Genomic DNA, 16,923 nt, shown 5'->3' with positions numbered 1-16,923 from the left:
TGATTTACAAAGGCTGGAGTGGTGAGAGTTCAGTGGATGGACAGTGTTGTAAGAATTAACATGGTCAGTTTAACTTTGACATGTTTCCGGAGTAGACCAATGTGTTTTACTTTAGAACACTTTATTGATTAGGATGCACAAACAAGAACTATGACACATTGCTATAACAAAAATGATGCAAACCCTACTCGCTACCCTGCCAGCAGCCTTGTGAAAGTTCATGAAAACATCTATCCCAGGGTTTACATGTGTTTTATCTGGAAGGTCTTCTATGGTGGGCTGGACTGTCCAAGGAATGATCCAATGAGCATTTTGCCTTGGATTTTGTTTTAAACAATAAGATACTAGTGTATATATTTTTACAATGCAGAGAAGGGACATTTTTGACTCTTTTCTGCATTCAATTGGAACGTAGGCGAGAAGGTGGGCATCATAGATGCTCACTTTTCTCACCCTTCGGGGGTCCCGAAATAGAATGTTTCTTGCTCAATTAAAGGAAATGCCTGAGCTCCCCTGGTTAATAAATAATGCCCTACAGAGGACTTTCCGAAATATTTAGCTCCACTTCATTGAGGGAAGTAAATATTGGGGGTATTGCAAGGCAGTCTTTCACCTTGTGCTCTAATCAGTCAGAATGTACTGATGGATGTACACCTTTGGAGTAACATCCGTGATAACCATCCCACACCCTGCAATGTGATGGTTGATGAAACAGTTACCGCTATTGGAATAGGGCCCGTTGAAGGAAATGCTTTTTATCTTTTCATTTACTGATTTTGTTCCTTTACCATCTATGAAAATAAATGTGCAATGTATGAAGATTGGGCAGCCTGTTTAAATTACCATTTTTTCTCTTTGCACGTGAAAGTTGGCAGATCAAAAAGCTAGCACTTATTGTAAAACTCCAGTGGAATTGGAGGGCAATAATACTCGCCCTGAAGGGCGCCTGTAGGCTATATATTGTTCATCACTCCATTACATTATCCAGCAAAACAACAATCTTTAAGTGAAAATGGTCCCCTATGACATACACAAGAGATTCTTTCAGTATATATTGTTACATTGCATGTCACACATCTCAGGTGTAAAACACACACAGTCATAATGTTCTCCTGTGACAGTGATATTAAGAGTCATTAGATGCTGGGGTTGAATGTTTTCACACATAAAGAAAAGCAAACTGTTTAGAAACGTTATCACATGGCTGACACACAGAAGTAGCAGTAACATGTTGAGGCATGCACTACCATGCCAAGATAGCACATGTGGAAATAATGCTTTATCGTGATAAAAAGCACCACATAAAGGTACACTCTGCATCACAGAGCAGCTGGTTGTTATGATTTTTGATCCTAGTTATAATATTATTTAGCCATACTAAAAGTGGCAGCCATAGAAAAATAAGAGTCAAGTTCTATTAACAAAGTTTTAAAGGTTCAAAGTAGCTTAAATGAAAATAATAATAGCAACACATGTAGCCTAGCACAGGAGTGTAAACAGCATTGTACCAAGCAGAACAGAATCAAACGAAGCTTTTAAAAGCCACATTCAACGAATATCTACCAGTTTTCTTCTAGAAAATGGCTGACACTATAACCGAACGTTCAACACAATTCACTTCTTTGGTTTAACAGTACACCTGATTGACAGATCGGTCCCTCTACGTGTTATCCCTGGCCAGACCTAAACATGTAGAAGCAGCATTTATGATTCAGCACAATAACATTTTATTGACAATTTGTACGTTTTAGGCATAGACTGTTTTGATAGTTTCTTTTTTTTTTGCATGCTTCATGCCGCATTGATTTTCATTAGTCTGTTATCAAAGTGTTGACGGCAAGAGTGAGGGGTTTCTCAATTCATTCGGAAGGAGAACGGGTCCTGACAATATTGTGATGTTCCTCAGGGCTCACAAAGGATATTAAGACTGATGAGAAGTTGGTTGATGTTGCGATTGAGGGAGTGGAAATACAATAAGGTCAGTATCAGAAGCATCCTTCTAAAGTACAAGTGCGTGCCTGTTTAAATGTTTTTGGTACACAGATAAAGTAAAACCTGTACTTCGTCAGGCACTGCCAAGGACATATGTAGCCTAGCCCCAATTTGACAGAGGTATTTATTTTACTGGATGATCTTTCACCACTGGCAAAAAAAACGGTTTAACCTTTTTGAAGTCGGCCTGAAGGACCTAACAATAATGGGTGCAATCGCGGAGAGCATCCATCATTCGAGGGGTCGTTACACCACTCACAGCGGTCAAGTGCACAAGCTCCAGTGCAAATGGAGAAAGCAGGGCTTGAATACAATATAAATGTAGGGGCAAAACCCATACACAAAATGGAACTAGGGCAAGAGTATTTAAAAACAAAAAGCATGGGGTTCCAATTGAAAATATTCTGATATCCTTTCAAACTAATTCATTCGGTGCAAATTAATGCTATTTCTAGGTTATGGGGAAAATTATGATTTATAGGAGGTCATTACGACCTGGGTGCAAAGGGATACCGGGCACGGGTAATGACACTGGTGCCGGTATTCCCTTTGTGCCCTATTCCGAGCTCCCTTTGTGGGTCCCTCCCTTAAAGCCTGGTTTTACCAGGCGTTATGGACGGGACCCGCAAAGGGATACCGGGGTCAATAACGGTACCGCAATTTGCGGTACCGTTATTGACACCTTCCCCCTTCCCATTGAGCCCTATGGGGCTCAAATGCGAATGGGGAATGGCTTTTCAAATGGGGACTTACCGGTCCCGCTGAGGTCGGGATAGACCGGTAAGTCCCCATACCACCATGTCGGTGACGGTACCGGTATTGGTGATAGTCATGGCGCTAATAGCGCCATGACTAGCACCAACCTCGGAATGAGGGCCATAGAGTGTCCATGAAATGTACATGCTTACTGAAGATATGAGAAAGTACTAAACGAGGTCTGGTTGATGCTGCATTCATACTTATAGGAACACAATTCCAATATCAATGGTTTGCATATACATTTTGCAATTGATACTAGTCTATTAGGCAATTTGTAATCACTTTACCACTTTCTTACATGGCTTAATGGACTAAATCCAGAAATCAAATTTACTAAGAATTTTAGTGATAAGCAAATCCATTTTTTAGACATCATTATTAAGAACCCACTTGGCAAATTATCTTGTGGTCTATTCAGAAAGGGCATGGATCACAACGCATTGTTGCATGACAGAGGTCACCATGTAAGATCCCTTAAGGATAATCTTCCATATGGACAGAACCTACCTGCCTGAAGGAATTGCAGCTCCAATGATTACTGCGCACTGTCTGGTGCCTAACACACCCCACCTGGTGCCTATCATCACCCCAGCCATCAGCACGAGAAATAAGAAAGACATTACACCTGACAAACTCCTACCCATATTACTCCCCATCCTGAACAATATTGATTCAGATGCTGACCCCACAGTTTTAGTGGATATCTACAACCAGGCTATACTCAAAGCACTGAACACCAACGCCCACTTAAAATTGCGGAAACCTAAACCACAGCGTCACCTTAACACTTGGTTCACGCCGCAGTTAAGAGAATTACGCAAATCTAAGAGAACCGCTGAGGCACATTGGAAAAAACATCCCACAGCATCCAATAAGACTGAGCTAACCCTAGCCTCCTCTAGCTACAAAGAAGCCATCCTTCTTGCTAAAAAAGACACCTATAACAAAAGGATTACACAAGCGGAATCCAACACAAAAGAACTTTTTAAGATTCTGAAAGAACTAGAATCCCCCATTGCCCCTATAGACAAATGTGTACTGACGCACTATGGTGTAGTAATATTCAGAAGGCCTTATTAGATAAAATAGCTCACCTACAATCTAAAATCAACGCAAAAAAATCCCTACTACTAGCTGACCCGGACTACAAACAATTACCCAACAAATCACCTACCTTTAAGTCAACTTGTAAACCTTTCAGCTTCTCACCCCTCTCAATCTGGGAAGTAGAAAACATCATCAGGAAACTTAAACCTTCAAATTGCTAAGGTGATGTCTGCCCTGCCCCGATCATCAAAGCTGCCGTGCACGATCTGGCACCATTCATTATCAACCTCATCAATGCCTCCTTCAAATCTGGAGTAGTACCTGATAACCTAAAAGACGCGTGGGTCATTCCACTCCTCAAAAAACCTACTCTTGACCCAGCCAACCCGTCTAACTGTAGGCCAATAAAGACTGTACCTTTCTTATTAAAAATACTGGACAGAGCAGCCTATTTACAAATACAGGCCTACTAAGAATCAAACAATCTCCTTGGACTTAGGCAATCAGGTTTCAGAGCGAGACACGGTACGGAAACTGCATTAATAGATCTCACGACCCAGATCCAAATCCTGAAAGACAATGGCAAACTTGCACTCCTCTTACTGCTTGACCTGTCAGCAGCTTTTGACTTGGTCAACCACCAAACACTCTGTCACCACCTGAAAACTGCAGCACACTTTTCAGACGCAGCCACGGCTTGGATCAGTTCCTTCTTGGCGAACAGAACCATGAGGGTCTTCTCTCCCACTGATTCTGCTGAACCCTTACCAGTACCTTGTGGAGTCCCGCAAGGCTCTTGCGTGTCCCCGACACTCTATAATGTATTCACAAAGCCCCTCTTTGATATCCTTGACTATCTGGGTGTCACGTATACCAATTACGCGGATGACACCCAGAACTCATACCTATCTCCGGTAACTATGAAACAGACAGCAAAACCCTTAATGAAATCTACTCAGTAATACAAGCATGGATGGCACATCATGGACTTTGTCTCAATGACGAAAAAACCGAACTGATCATCCTGGGCACTCACGCCAAACTCAAAAATCTTAATCCCGCATTCAAATCCTTCACCATAGATGGCAATCTCATCCCTGTGTCAAATAATACTAAGACCCTTGGTATCTACATTGATGCCACCTTATCCTTCTCCAAACAAACCAATGCAGTAGCATCATCAGCCGCTTACACCTGTAAGCTGATCACTGCATGTAAGCCGTTCATCTCCTCACCCAATTGCATTACTCTTGCTAGTGCATTAGTCCTGTCCAAAATAGACTATTGTAATGCTCTTTACTTAGGCACCAGCCACAAAAATATCAACAAACTACAAGTAATTCAAAATAATGCCATCAGGGCTGCCCTCAACATTCCCAAAAAGGCGCACATCTCTGAGACGAGACGCAAACTACGCTGGCTCCCAGTCGAGCACAGAATATCACTCAAAACTCTGGCCCTCACACACAAAGCCAGGGCTAACCTTGCTCCAGCATACCTTACAAACCAACTTAGACCTCACACTTCTTCAAGACCACTCAGAGCAGCACAAGCTAACACCATGTCCATACCGAGATTCAAACTTCATAACTCGGGTGGAGCTAGCTTCCCTGTACAAGCTTCCAAATTATGGAACACAATCCCTGCGCTTTTGCGAGCAGAACCTTCATTTAACCTATTCAAACACAACACAAAGTGTTGGCTTCACAACAAGGACTCTATGACAGCCTAACCTCCTGATCCCAGCATGATTGACTGCTGGTGGTACACTTTTGTAATTAATGTATTTATCTTAGACTATGTATGTATGCATTTACAATACTAAGTATGTACCTACCTGTAACTGTAACGTAACCCTTGTCAACTGCTTTTAATTGTAACTGTAACCAGATCTAACTTACGCGCTTGTATGCCCCCGGGCCTGGCTGCACTTTATAAATAAAATAAATACAAATACAAATACAATACTGGATGAGTGGCTCAAAGCTCGAGGTTACCCAAATAAATGGATCAAACATTCTAATAAACATGCCGGATATACCCCATGTGACTTGTTATTAACCATGTAGGACAGACAAAGACAATTTTGGTTGTGTCACCAGACATAACCCCCATTACTCAGATCAAACAGATTGTTAAAAAAATATTGTTCACTAATTCAATTAAATCTTGAAAATGAACAGACCATCTTATTCGCACTTCAACGCAATAGGAACTTGGATGATCAATTTGTACATTCGAAATATCCATTATGCAATTCTACTACTTTCAGTAGACAAATGCCATTGTGGAACTTGGATCCACTTGTGGGTCTTCACCCCTGTGCCACCATTTCTGTTTGTAAACTAAAGAAAAAGGCGGACAGCTTTATGCACATGCCAACAAATGAGGATTACACATCTGCCGGCCAAGGATGGCCTCATCATATAATTACATCATCAAACATGGCAACCACTACCACGCGGAAGCCACTAACATGCAGTAACTAAAGATGCACAGGTAAGGGAAGAGCTTGCTCAGGCTCGAATTTAAAAGTTCTAACTTCAACTTTATAAATACTATATTTTCACATTATAGACTTTCTTACCAGTCCTTATCACTGTTACAGAAACTATTGGCAGTGGAAACTTGGTGAATTGTTTTGGCCATTTGTCTGAAAACGAATTAAAGTATCTAAGCTAAATCTACTAAGGGAGGTTATAACCCAGTATTTTATAGTTACTCATGCATTACGATTTTTCAATTTTAGATTAGCCATCATCCAAAACATACTTGAAGTGGAGAAGAAGTAGGGGGACAAGCTGTACGTTTTTACAGGACATATTTGCACTTCAAGCCTTGACCCTTACTCACTAAGGCTTTTACTATTTGTATTCACAGATTATTGTAAATCATCTCTGTGACATATTTCATCCCACTCTGGAAACATGAATGGCATGACCCAACTTATATCAGAGTGGAATTCAAGCTAGTTAACTGGGACCTATGAAATTAATTTCATTGGGGATACACTAATCATTAAGAAGCCTTGTGGCATCCTCTCAATCTAATTCAGCTAATTTGTTTCTTTACGAGACACTTAAAGCTGGTCCTGACGAAGGCGCTTGAGCAATGTCTGCCGAAACATCTTCTTACCATTTATTGTTACGTCGACCAGGGGATCATTGAATAACCTCATGCACCAATGATTGTTTATTGGCAGTTGATTTATAAATATGTATACATGAAGACATACTCTTTATTAATATATAACATTGTTACATGATCATTTTTGACACTTATTTTCAAATTAAGTAAATTATTTTCACATGTAAAAAAATTATATTACTATGTGAATATCTTGTTTTCTTTGTGTTCCTATGTGTATGTGTAAGGGGATTGCACTAATTTCTGAACATATTAATATAAATACCCTGCTTCTATACTTCAAATGCTCTTTAGCTTAATAAATTAGTATCAATTGCAAAATGTACATGCAAATAATCAATACCCAAATTTCGCTCTGATAAGTATGAACACAGCTTCAACCACACCTCATTTAGTACAGTCTCAGATCTCAGATAAGCATGTACATTTTATTAACACTGTATAACTCATGATTAAGCTTGAGTAAAATGACAGAATTTGCAGGGGGGGGCACCACATTTGACATTGGGCATGGACCTACGGACCTCCAACCAGGAACCTGCAGTCTCCTCAAGGGCAGACAATGTGCATGCCGATGTTTGGGGATTTCTTGTACATCTTCCATCTTACATAATGACAACTGATAGACATGATGGGGTGGCTTCTCTCCAGTCTCGGACTGGCCTAAAGGGCAACAGGACAATGCCCCAAATGTAGGCACAACTTCCTAGTGTGGGTCCATTTAAAAAAAAAAATCAAGTTGCTTCACTTTGTAGCTAGTAGATTTGACCAGTGCTACTGAAGAAATATTCTTTAAATTCACAATTTTCAGCACATTTCCCAAATAAACTCACTCTCGTGTACCACTCAAGTAGTCTGTCAGAAAAGGAACGAATTGTCAATTCGACTGTGGGCACTTTTTCATCGATGCCCGAGCCAATTGTATGTCCCAGTCCGCCTGTGCTTCTCTCTTTTTCATAAAGAGCACTTGCATACACATCAGAGAATCCCCCCTTTCAATGGGCGTTGCCGAAGGTTTTGGCCTATACTGCAGTGTCACTTCTCCATCAGAGGGTGCCCCACAACCGGATTATGGTGCGGAATTTCTTTAGTTGTTCCATGGTCGTACTTGTCCTCACTAACCAAAAGGTTGGCCTTTGAAAAATGAAATGTCATTTTAAAGTAGAACAGATTTGGAACAACTATTCATTCTCTCTATGGAACTAACTACTACCAGAATGTGACAGGGATGCATAAGACCTCCATTACTCAACACCTCCATTATTAGGGTAGACAATGCCAGCCGTTAAAAAGTGTTTCAATTTACTAATGTGCCAATGTTTCATGATGCCACTGTGCTTTGATGAGGGGATGGCTCTCTTCCAGTGCATGAATGTGCCAGGACTGATTCTCCATGCAAACCCAGATGCAGGAAGTGCCAGTGGATGTCCTCAGGCTGCTCAATGAATCGCTGCCACATTCTATGAGGGAAGGAATCAAGATATCGCTTTGGGGCAAACAGTTTGGCGGGAGGAACATCCCTTTGCTGAGAGAGTGCATAGTGTGCTCGTGGTCAGGATTTGGCAGCATTTTATCCACTATCACCTGCACTGGACTGTTCACCTGGCCACCATTTGATCTCGGGCCCATGTCCCCTCCCCCACCAGTTGCACACCTGCACTGCCTCCCTGGTAATCCCCACACTTGGGCACTGTTTTCTGTATCCCTACAGTCCCCTACCAGCACTTGACACCTGATGTCTGCACTTACCCTTGCACTTACCATCAGCTGGCTGCACTTTTACTTATTGCTTTTTTTTATTTTATTTTATCCCATGTACTGCACTGTCCCCTCCTCTTCCCTCCCTGCATTTTCCTCTTCCCCTTCCATTGCACTTGCGCAATCTGAATAACACTTGGCCTAGAAAGGTCATTGGCTCTGTCTTCCCTCTGTTCCCCCTCCCTTGCCTCGTCGCGCCTTGAAACACTTGTGTAAAGGCGCGTTATAAATGCCATATCATATCAATCATTGATTGGCAGATCTTGCAGAGGTAAATAACTGGCCTGCACCAGAAGGCAGACAAATTGCCAAATCTTGCATGATGAGTGTGTTATTGGGTAGTTGATGTGTGCCCCACATGCCCTTTACTTACTCCTTCAGCATCTTTCAAATGCAGTCCTACATAATGGAAGTGTGTCGTCTCCTGTCTGCACCATAGCCGCAAGTTGAAAAACAGCATTTTTAACCTTAAAGTTAGAGTCGAGGAAGGACATGATGAGATATGCAATACTTGGCTGCATTGCTTTAAGGATACATAACACAATTCGTACAAGATCTATCTCATGACAGGCATGGCAAGCATGGTAATAATGCAGAGCCAGAGCCCTCTGATTAATCAGGAAATGCTATCAGTGCACAACTAAGCAGCAATGAGATGCCACAGAAACAGTGTGCCGAGATCCCCTTTCAGTGCTTTGCTGTGAACATTGCTATACTTGTATCAAGTGTTGGTTCTGGCTCAGGCATTCCAATGCAACTGACTCAAAACTGATTCTTGTACATGAATAGAGGTTTTCAATGAATGAATCAGAGAAGCATTGCATTCTACTGCCCAAAACAAAACCTTCAAAGCCAACAGCAAACTGGCACATTTTTAATGGGATTCTGAAGAAAGCCAGACTCACCAGCAGGGCGCTGGAAAACAAATGGATGAGTAACATGAATGGTAAAATAAGTACTTTCAACACTGGAGGAGTTACCACTTGGCGATTACAAAATCAAAATCTTGTTTCTACTCCGATGGAATAACAAAGTGCCAATAACACTCAGAGAGAGGCTTTTAAAATAATCTCAGAATCTAGTAATCCATCTGCTCTCTAAACCAGCATCACTCCATAAGAATCTTTATTTCATTTCTCAACCATATTTTGGGGAAATGCTTCTACCTGAATCAATTAACTCTCGACTCACAGAACAAAGACAAGATAAGCATAGTTGCACCCTCTCAGGCAATGCTCCCTACTGACCATTTTCTCTGCTCTTTTCACCCACTGTCGTATGGCGAATATACAAAGCTCTTTGATAGAAGTGAATTCACATAATCACCTATAGATCCCTGAACCCATCCTTTTTGCAAGGATCTTCTACACCTCCCATAAGAATCCAATGTCAAAAGAGTCATCATTAATGCATTTTTCTCTTCCGGGAACATACCCTGAGAATTGGTACTGATGTCTATCGGAATAACCCTAACCTAACCTAACCTTAACACAGATCAAAAAACATGGCTGCTCACATTCTACTTCACCTTTCGGCCCGCTTTGACTTAGTTGACCACAGTATACTTAGTTCCCACCTAATTGATCTATGTATATGAGAAGAAGCACTGAAATGTATCACATCTTTCTGTAAAAACTGCACGCAACAATTCACTGTTGAACCTCACACATTAGTCCCTTAAAAATATCTGTTTTGTGATCCTCAAGCTTACTTTCCGTCCCCTCGCCTCTTTATCCTCCATCTCTCCCTCGTGCCCTTCTTCCTGAGATCCCTTGACCTATACTGCCACAACTACGCAGATGACGCCCAACTAATCTTGAGCCTGTCACATCCTAGCATTACAGAAGGTATTCTTAAACAGACCACTGGATGGCAAGTAACCTTCTTCAAAATCTGGAGAAAAACTGAAAGCCTCATGAAAAGCAACCCATCCATACGCACATCCTTTCTTTCTGACCTTTATAAGTTACCTATATCTCTCTCACCCTATTTCCAAATTAAGAACCTTGGAATCATTGTAGATTCAAATGTATTACTAAAGGCCTAGTTCATATCAAAGGCCTGCCAGGCTTTTATCCCCCAAAACAATTCCTATTCCTTTCTTACCCATGAAAATGCACATCCATACTAGACAACATCATATCCAATGATGGAGTTTGTGAACAATCTCTACTTAGCCGCAACACCATATTTTATAGTAAGATAGCAGAGAGTGCAAGAGCACGACTATCATACGATTCAATGCTGAGAGCATATTTAACATGATGTCCAATGATGATTCAATTAAAAGGGTTCTCATCTCCTTATATAGTGAATGTTCCAACTCTTGATGCTTTGATCAGATTATTGCCTTGTGATGTCAGTCCCAGAGTGTCTTGTCTCCAGGAAGTTAGGAGGGATGGCAGGAAATGTAAACAGCCTCAAAAATTCCAATGTGGTAGAACCATTCTCTGGATTGTCACCACTCTCTTGGCTTTTCTGACTCCTCCCTCACCCTGGCTTCTCTATCGCAAAAGAGATTCCATTAATTACCCCATAGTGTGGCTTTCCCTTTCCTGGCAAAGCATGTTGTTTGAAGCTATGGATAACCCCTAGCCTCATGGGATCATGTCCGGTTCTCTGAGAAGGTGGCACACCTTCCCAAGTATGAACAAAGGAAAGCTCTGAGACTAGGTTTGACATCCTGTGTGAGAGGACCTGAACCTAGACAGAATATATGCAAACTCTGGCAGGACAATGAGCCACTAGAAGCCAGGCGGACAATGGAATTATATGAATATTTTTAGGCCAGTATAACTGTAGCTGTCCATAGGTCACAATATCAAATTACCTATTAAATATGCCACCAGGGCCCTGGTCAGCACAATTAAATCTATAATTACAAACTGCTTGTTTACTTTTAAAGTGATTCCCATTTGTATTCCAAAAATGTCCAATTCAAAAATTAGAATACCTTTGTTTCTATACATGCCAGCTAGAAAGCCTTTGGAGGGCATCTTGAAGTAGTCATGAACAGTCCTTCGAAATTGAAGATTTCTACCACTTTTGTAGCAGATTTGGCAACCAAAAATCGGGATTACAGTTTTTAGTGAACAAACCAGCACTTTTGAAAGTGTCATACCTGTGCTGCTGAAGATGAATTTAACTTTAGCAGACTGTTTGTACATTCTTCACCATACTTTTCCTCACCCTATAATACTGGGGTCCTGAAACAAAACTGCGCCCTTCCTCCTGTCATACTTTTTTGGTTTGACCTTATGCCTGACCAAGATGACTGTTTCCTCCTACGTCAGGAACAAGACACATACACTTGTTAGCATATACTGATGACCATATTTTCTTGGACACAAGTAGTAAGCCTGCATCTGGCTTTAAACTATTTTTTACCAATTTAGCAATTGTCAAACCTTAGGAATTATTTATCCCAGGAAATAAATGAAGAGTTTCACCATAAAAGGAAAGCCGCTAAAACTCTTACAGGCAGCACATGAATGGCAATTTGAACAGGATATTTGGGACACAAAATATTTTGGTCTGCAATTCAGTGAAAGGCCAAAATGGGCTGGATTTCAAAAGGAATGTTACAGTTAGTGCTTCCAGATAATAAGGTCCCTCACAAGCTTCAACTTGAAATTTCGGGCGTTGTGGGATGTATTTACCCATGCATCCGAGCCCTACCTCAAAACTGTGCAGTACTGACATGGAAAACCTCATGATGGCCAGAGCTTCCCAGAAAATGCACAGGGAAATGCATGAAGAATAGGCTGCCACTCATTTTTGCCGATGTTATGGGCACAGAAGGACACTGCCTAAAACCACCATTGGACTACCCACACAGTAGTCTGAAACCATTGGGAATGGCAATGCTGATTGCCAAAAGCAAACCCATAACTGTTGGGAATTCATTTTCTTAAATCCCAAAAAGGGGTGCAGTACCAGTACTCACCATTATCCAAAAGCCGGCGTTTTAAAACCACCAGATTTTGTAGAAAACTGAATAAATGAACCCAAAACAGGCCAAAGAAAGACTTACTGAGAGGTGGATCCAATGTAAAGTTATATTCTGAAGTGACTTGAAGGTTTATAACAAGACTGGCTGCGCTGTGGATTTCAGCAGTTTAAGTAAATTTGGACTGAAAGACACTAAAAAAAATCTAGATGTTTAAATTGACTGAGTGACCTACTTTTGAGTGTCACATAGGTTGCAATTGTTTAAATGTCCTAGTTTTAAACTTAGAATCAGCCTTCTAGCTGCATATGTGAAAATGTTTAGTTTTATTTGAATGCAGAAACTGGGGAACAGAAATGACAGCTTAAAGAGATTCCAATTCTGCCTGGCAACTACCCCCATCAGGAGTGAAACTTGAGTCACAGCTGTGTTCCCAGGCCTAGCTGCCCTTTTGCTGCTCACACTAAGGATATGCCATCTATCTGATAATTGAATTACCTGTGCTCTGCAGGAAAGTGAACAAAGCCCTGTCCTGGCTCAGGCAAAGGTTTTATTGGCAGGAGTCGTAAATGGTCGTAAAAAGTGGCTTCCTCCTGAGGAAAGGGGAGGGGCACTGCCTGTGAGAGCAAGCTGGCTTGGCAGAACTGGAAAAACCAGTATTCAACGTTGTGCTGAGGGTAAACCACACCCCTTTGGAGCCAGAACATAACTCTAAAAAGATGAATAACTCATAGAGCGGACATGTGAAAATTTTATAAATGATACCATAATTCTTGTGATTTTTCTGCCCACATTTTAAGAGGTTTTTCGACCCGGTGGCATGTTCAGGGGGGTTTTAGCGGAAAAGTGGATATTACTCTAAATGTATGCATGTTAAAAATCTGAAACTTCATCAGTTAATGTCCCTACTCCCTGCACACATGTATGTAAAGTTGGGTCAATGTCAGAAATTGAAAAATCAGTTAAAAAGTCAATAATGTGCCATTTCTGAATGCAAGCCCTTAGAAACAGCAGATTTGGACAGAGACATGGCTAAATTCAGCCACACCATGTATATGTAATTTCAAGCAACTGTGTAACTGTGAAATATGTCTTTTATTATCAAATATAGAATGTGTGCAATCTGACAGAGGAGTGTCCTATCTGCAAGCCATAAAATGACATCCCTCTGACTCACAGTTCATTCCCCAATCAAATAAGAAATGGAAGTTTGACCAATTAGAAGCTGAGAGAGAGGTAGGGTCAGTGATGCTAGAACACACCCACATTCTAAACACATAAAAGCAGACAGACAGGACAGATAGGGAACTTCAATTCCATCTGCAGCGGGACGCTCTGCCGGAAAAATCCATACTTTACCTCCATCAAACCACCAGAGAGCCAAACTAGAGACTTCAATCTATCCAGAACTAGAGACCCAGACCAGAGAACCAGAGAGAGCTGACCCAGATCACTGTGAAGTGCAGAGACCAGAGGCGAGTTTAAAACCTGACCAGATCCATGGCGAGGCCCATTTCACTCAAGAATATAGTGTGAGTACATAGTAAAACTGTGTAGAACCCATCTCTTAGTTAAAATAATATAATTCAATCCATTTTAACCTAAGTAGAACTGCAGCTTAGCAATTGTGTTATCCTGCCATCATTTTTAAAGCTGAAAAAGTGTGCGTTTAAAATTTCAAATCTGAAAAACGACCTTTATTCAATCGTTCATATCTCCGCAACCGTTTGTGCTAGAGACTTGCAGTAACTTTCATTTTGAAGCTGAGATCCTAGGCTTTCCTAGGACCCCAAAAGGATAGAGATAGTCCTTGTGGTTCCTCTGTAATAGCGCTCGGCGCATCCACGAATTTTACCGCGATTTGCAAATTTCTCCACATGTAAAATCAGCTGCTGCTTGCCTTCCATTTGCCAGAAATTCGTTTAACCTGCTAACTATCCCTGCCTCATTGCTAGTGTGAGCCTGGACTAATATTAACTAGATACCACTCACCCTGAACCTCTGAAAGGGAATTAAAAGCATTCCCAGCATATTTCTCATCCATTGCTAGCACATATCAAAGCATTTGGGCCTGTGTTTTCAAAACTCCTATCTGTTTTCTGTAAGCTTGCTGGGATTGAACTGAATCACATTTGATTGCATTTCCGAGAACTGTGTGCTTCCTTCCATTTCCTTGCATTGCATCAAGGGGGGGAGGGGATTGCCAGAGAAAAGTGATTACATCGTTTGGTTGAAATCATATTGAGTATTTTCCGTACTGCATTCATTGAATATTGCATCCACCTGAGCTTACATAAAGCATCCTCTACCACATTATACTTTTGTTCCTATTTACCAGTGTGCTACCTTATCCATTTCATGTCAACTCATTAGTGATTATAAGAAGTGTGCTAGTGCCAGATTCTCCGTTGTTGATCTTTATCATATCAGATTAAGTGTGCTATTCAATTATTAATTTATTATAAAGTGTGATATATATATATTTTAAATTATCAAATAAACCTTTTAAACTTGCAAAACAGAACTACTTCTTGGCTCAGTGGGGGCAGGGGGAGTCCAAGAGAGGGGTGTTATATAGGGGTAGTCATCCAGAACGCATGAACTGGACATAAAGATATATCAATAAGGGTTTCCATTCAGTATCCCAGACTAGGCATTGACTTAGCTGTAGTGTTGAATTGAATCCTCTTACAAATTGGGGGCTCGAGCCGGACGTTTGGGTTAGAATACCACTTGTGCAGCTTAATACAGTGTGCTAACTGACGGGATACACACATCCGGTCGGATCACCACGCTGCATTACGCTGTGAAGCATTCCTCAAAAGGGACACTCCAAGAAAAGTTCTGTTCTGCAAAAATAAAATACTAACTTCTGTAAGTCAGGACAGAGACCAATCTCTAGAATGACGACCTTAGTAGACATGAAAATAGCCAGAGAGCACCTCTTGCATAAGCTATTTGTGAGAGGTGAATGGACCGAACAGGGCCAGGATGCGTGGTTGCAGGCCATCACACAACAGGTCACTGAAACAGGGTCAGATATATATAGAGATCAGGGTCCCTTACATGTGGCCCTGAGTGAACTATATATGGCTCCTAAAGCCAAAGAGGAACACAATAAGATTGCCAGGATAGCAGCATACCTGTACCTATACGTGGGAGACATGCAGGATAGATGTGCTGAAAGCCAAAATCTGGCAAATAGGCAACAGATGGCATTACAGAAGGCCCAATCTGATCTGGACTCTTCTGAGCAGAGGCTGCAGAGGAGCCAGGAGTCAGAAAATGACAGCAGACGGTACATCACTAAAATAAAGGAGGATATGGATATACTGCAACAGGAAAAGGCTGACCAGGATACCAGATTTCTGGCCCTGCAGAAGGAGCACCAAGACAGTTTGGACTCCTTACTGCAGAGCCAGAAAAAGCTGGAGCAACAATTAGACTTTAACAGGGCATGCACGGAGCAGGTAGCCACCCTGCAAAGTCATCTAGATAGAGTGAAGGTAGAGAGCAATAAACTGATTCTGAAAGACCTGGATACCCAGGCAGAGTTTGATGAGGAGCGCCAAAAAGCTGGTGCCCTTCAACGGCAAAGGGACGACCTGGCGGCACAAATGCAGGCTCTTAGTCAGGAAAGAGACGCCATAGGCCAGGAAGTCTGCCACTTAAAAAAGGAAATTGAAGAAAATCACCTGGCCCTCCAGGGGCTGGGTGATCTCCAAAAAGAAAACCAGAACTTGGTAGAACACACCAGAAGGGTGGAAGATGCTCTAGCAAGAAAGGAGCAGGCCAATAGGGACATTGCCCAGGAGGTAAACCTCCTGCAGCAAAGACTGGCCCAGTTCTCCAGGACCAACCAAGAAGCACAGAGGGAGAATGAGGCCCTCTGTTAACACAATGATAGGCTCCAGCAACAGGTAGCGATGCAGGAGAAACTGATAGAGTCGAGTAAGGCCTTAACAGAGGAACTGAAAGCACAAATGCAGGCTCTTGCATTGCAACAGGGAGCAGGGGCGGATAGAGATGAGGTCCGCTGGGAAAGAGAGACTCCTGACCATAACCGCAGGAGCCCTAACCCCAGGGGCCTTCATCTCCCCCAGTCCCTGGACTCTACCACCCCCATGTCCCCTGGCGCACATGAGCACAGGGCCGCAGGGATGGCAGATTACTATCCAGCTAAGAGTATGGGGCTCATAGGCCAGTACCACTCAGGAATGGAGGGGTGGGCATCCGGGTATGGGCACCCAAGTACAGTACAGTTCAATGGG

The sequence above is a fragment of the Ambystoma mexicanum genome, chromosome 7p (genome assembly GCF_040938575.1).
Source record: "Ambystoma mexicanum isolate Mex_15411 chromosome 7p, UKY_AmexF1_1, whole genome shotgun sequence".
NCBI classification, from domain to species: domain Eukaryota; kingdom Metazoa; phylum Chordata; class Amphibia; order Caudata; family Ambystomatidae; genus Ambystoma; species Ambystoma mexicanum.
This window is presented reverse-complemented; position numbering follows the sequence as displayed.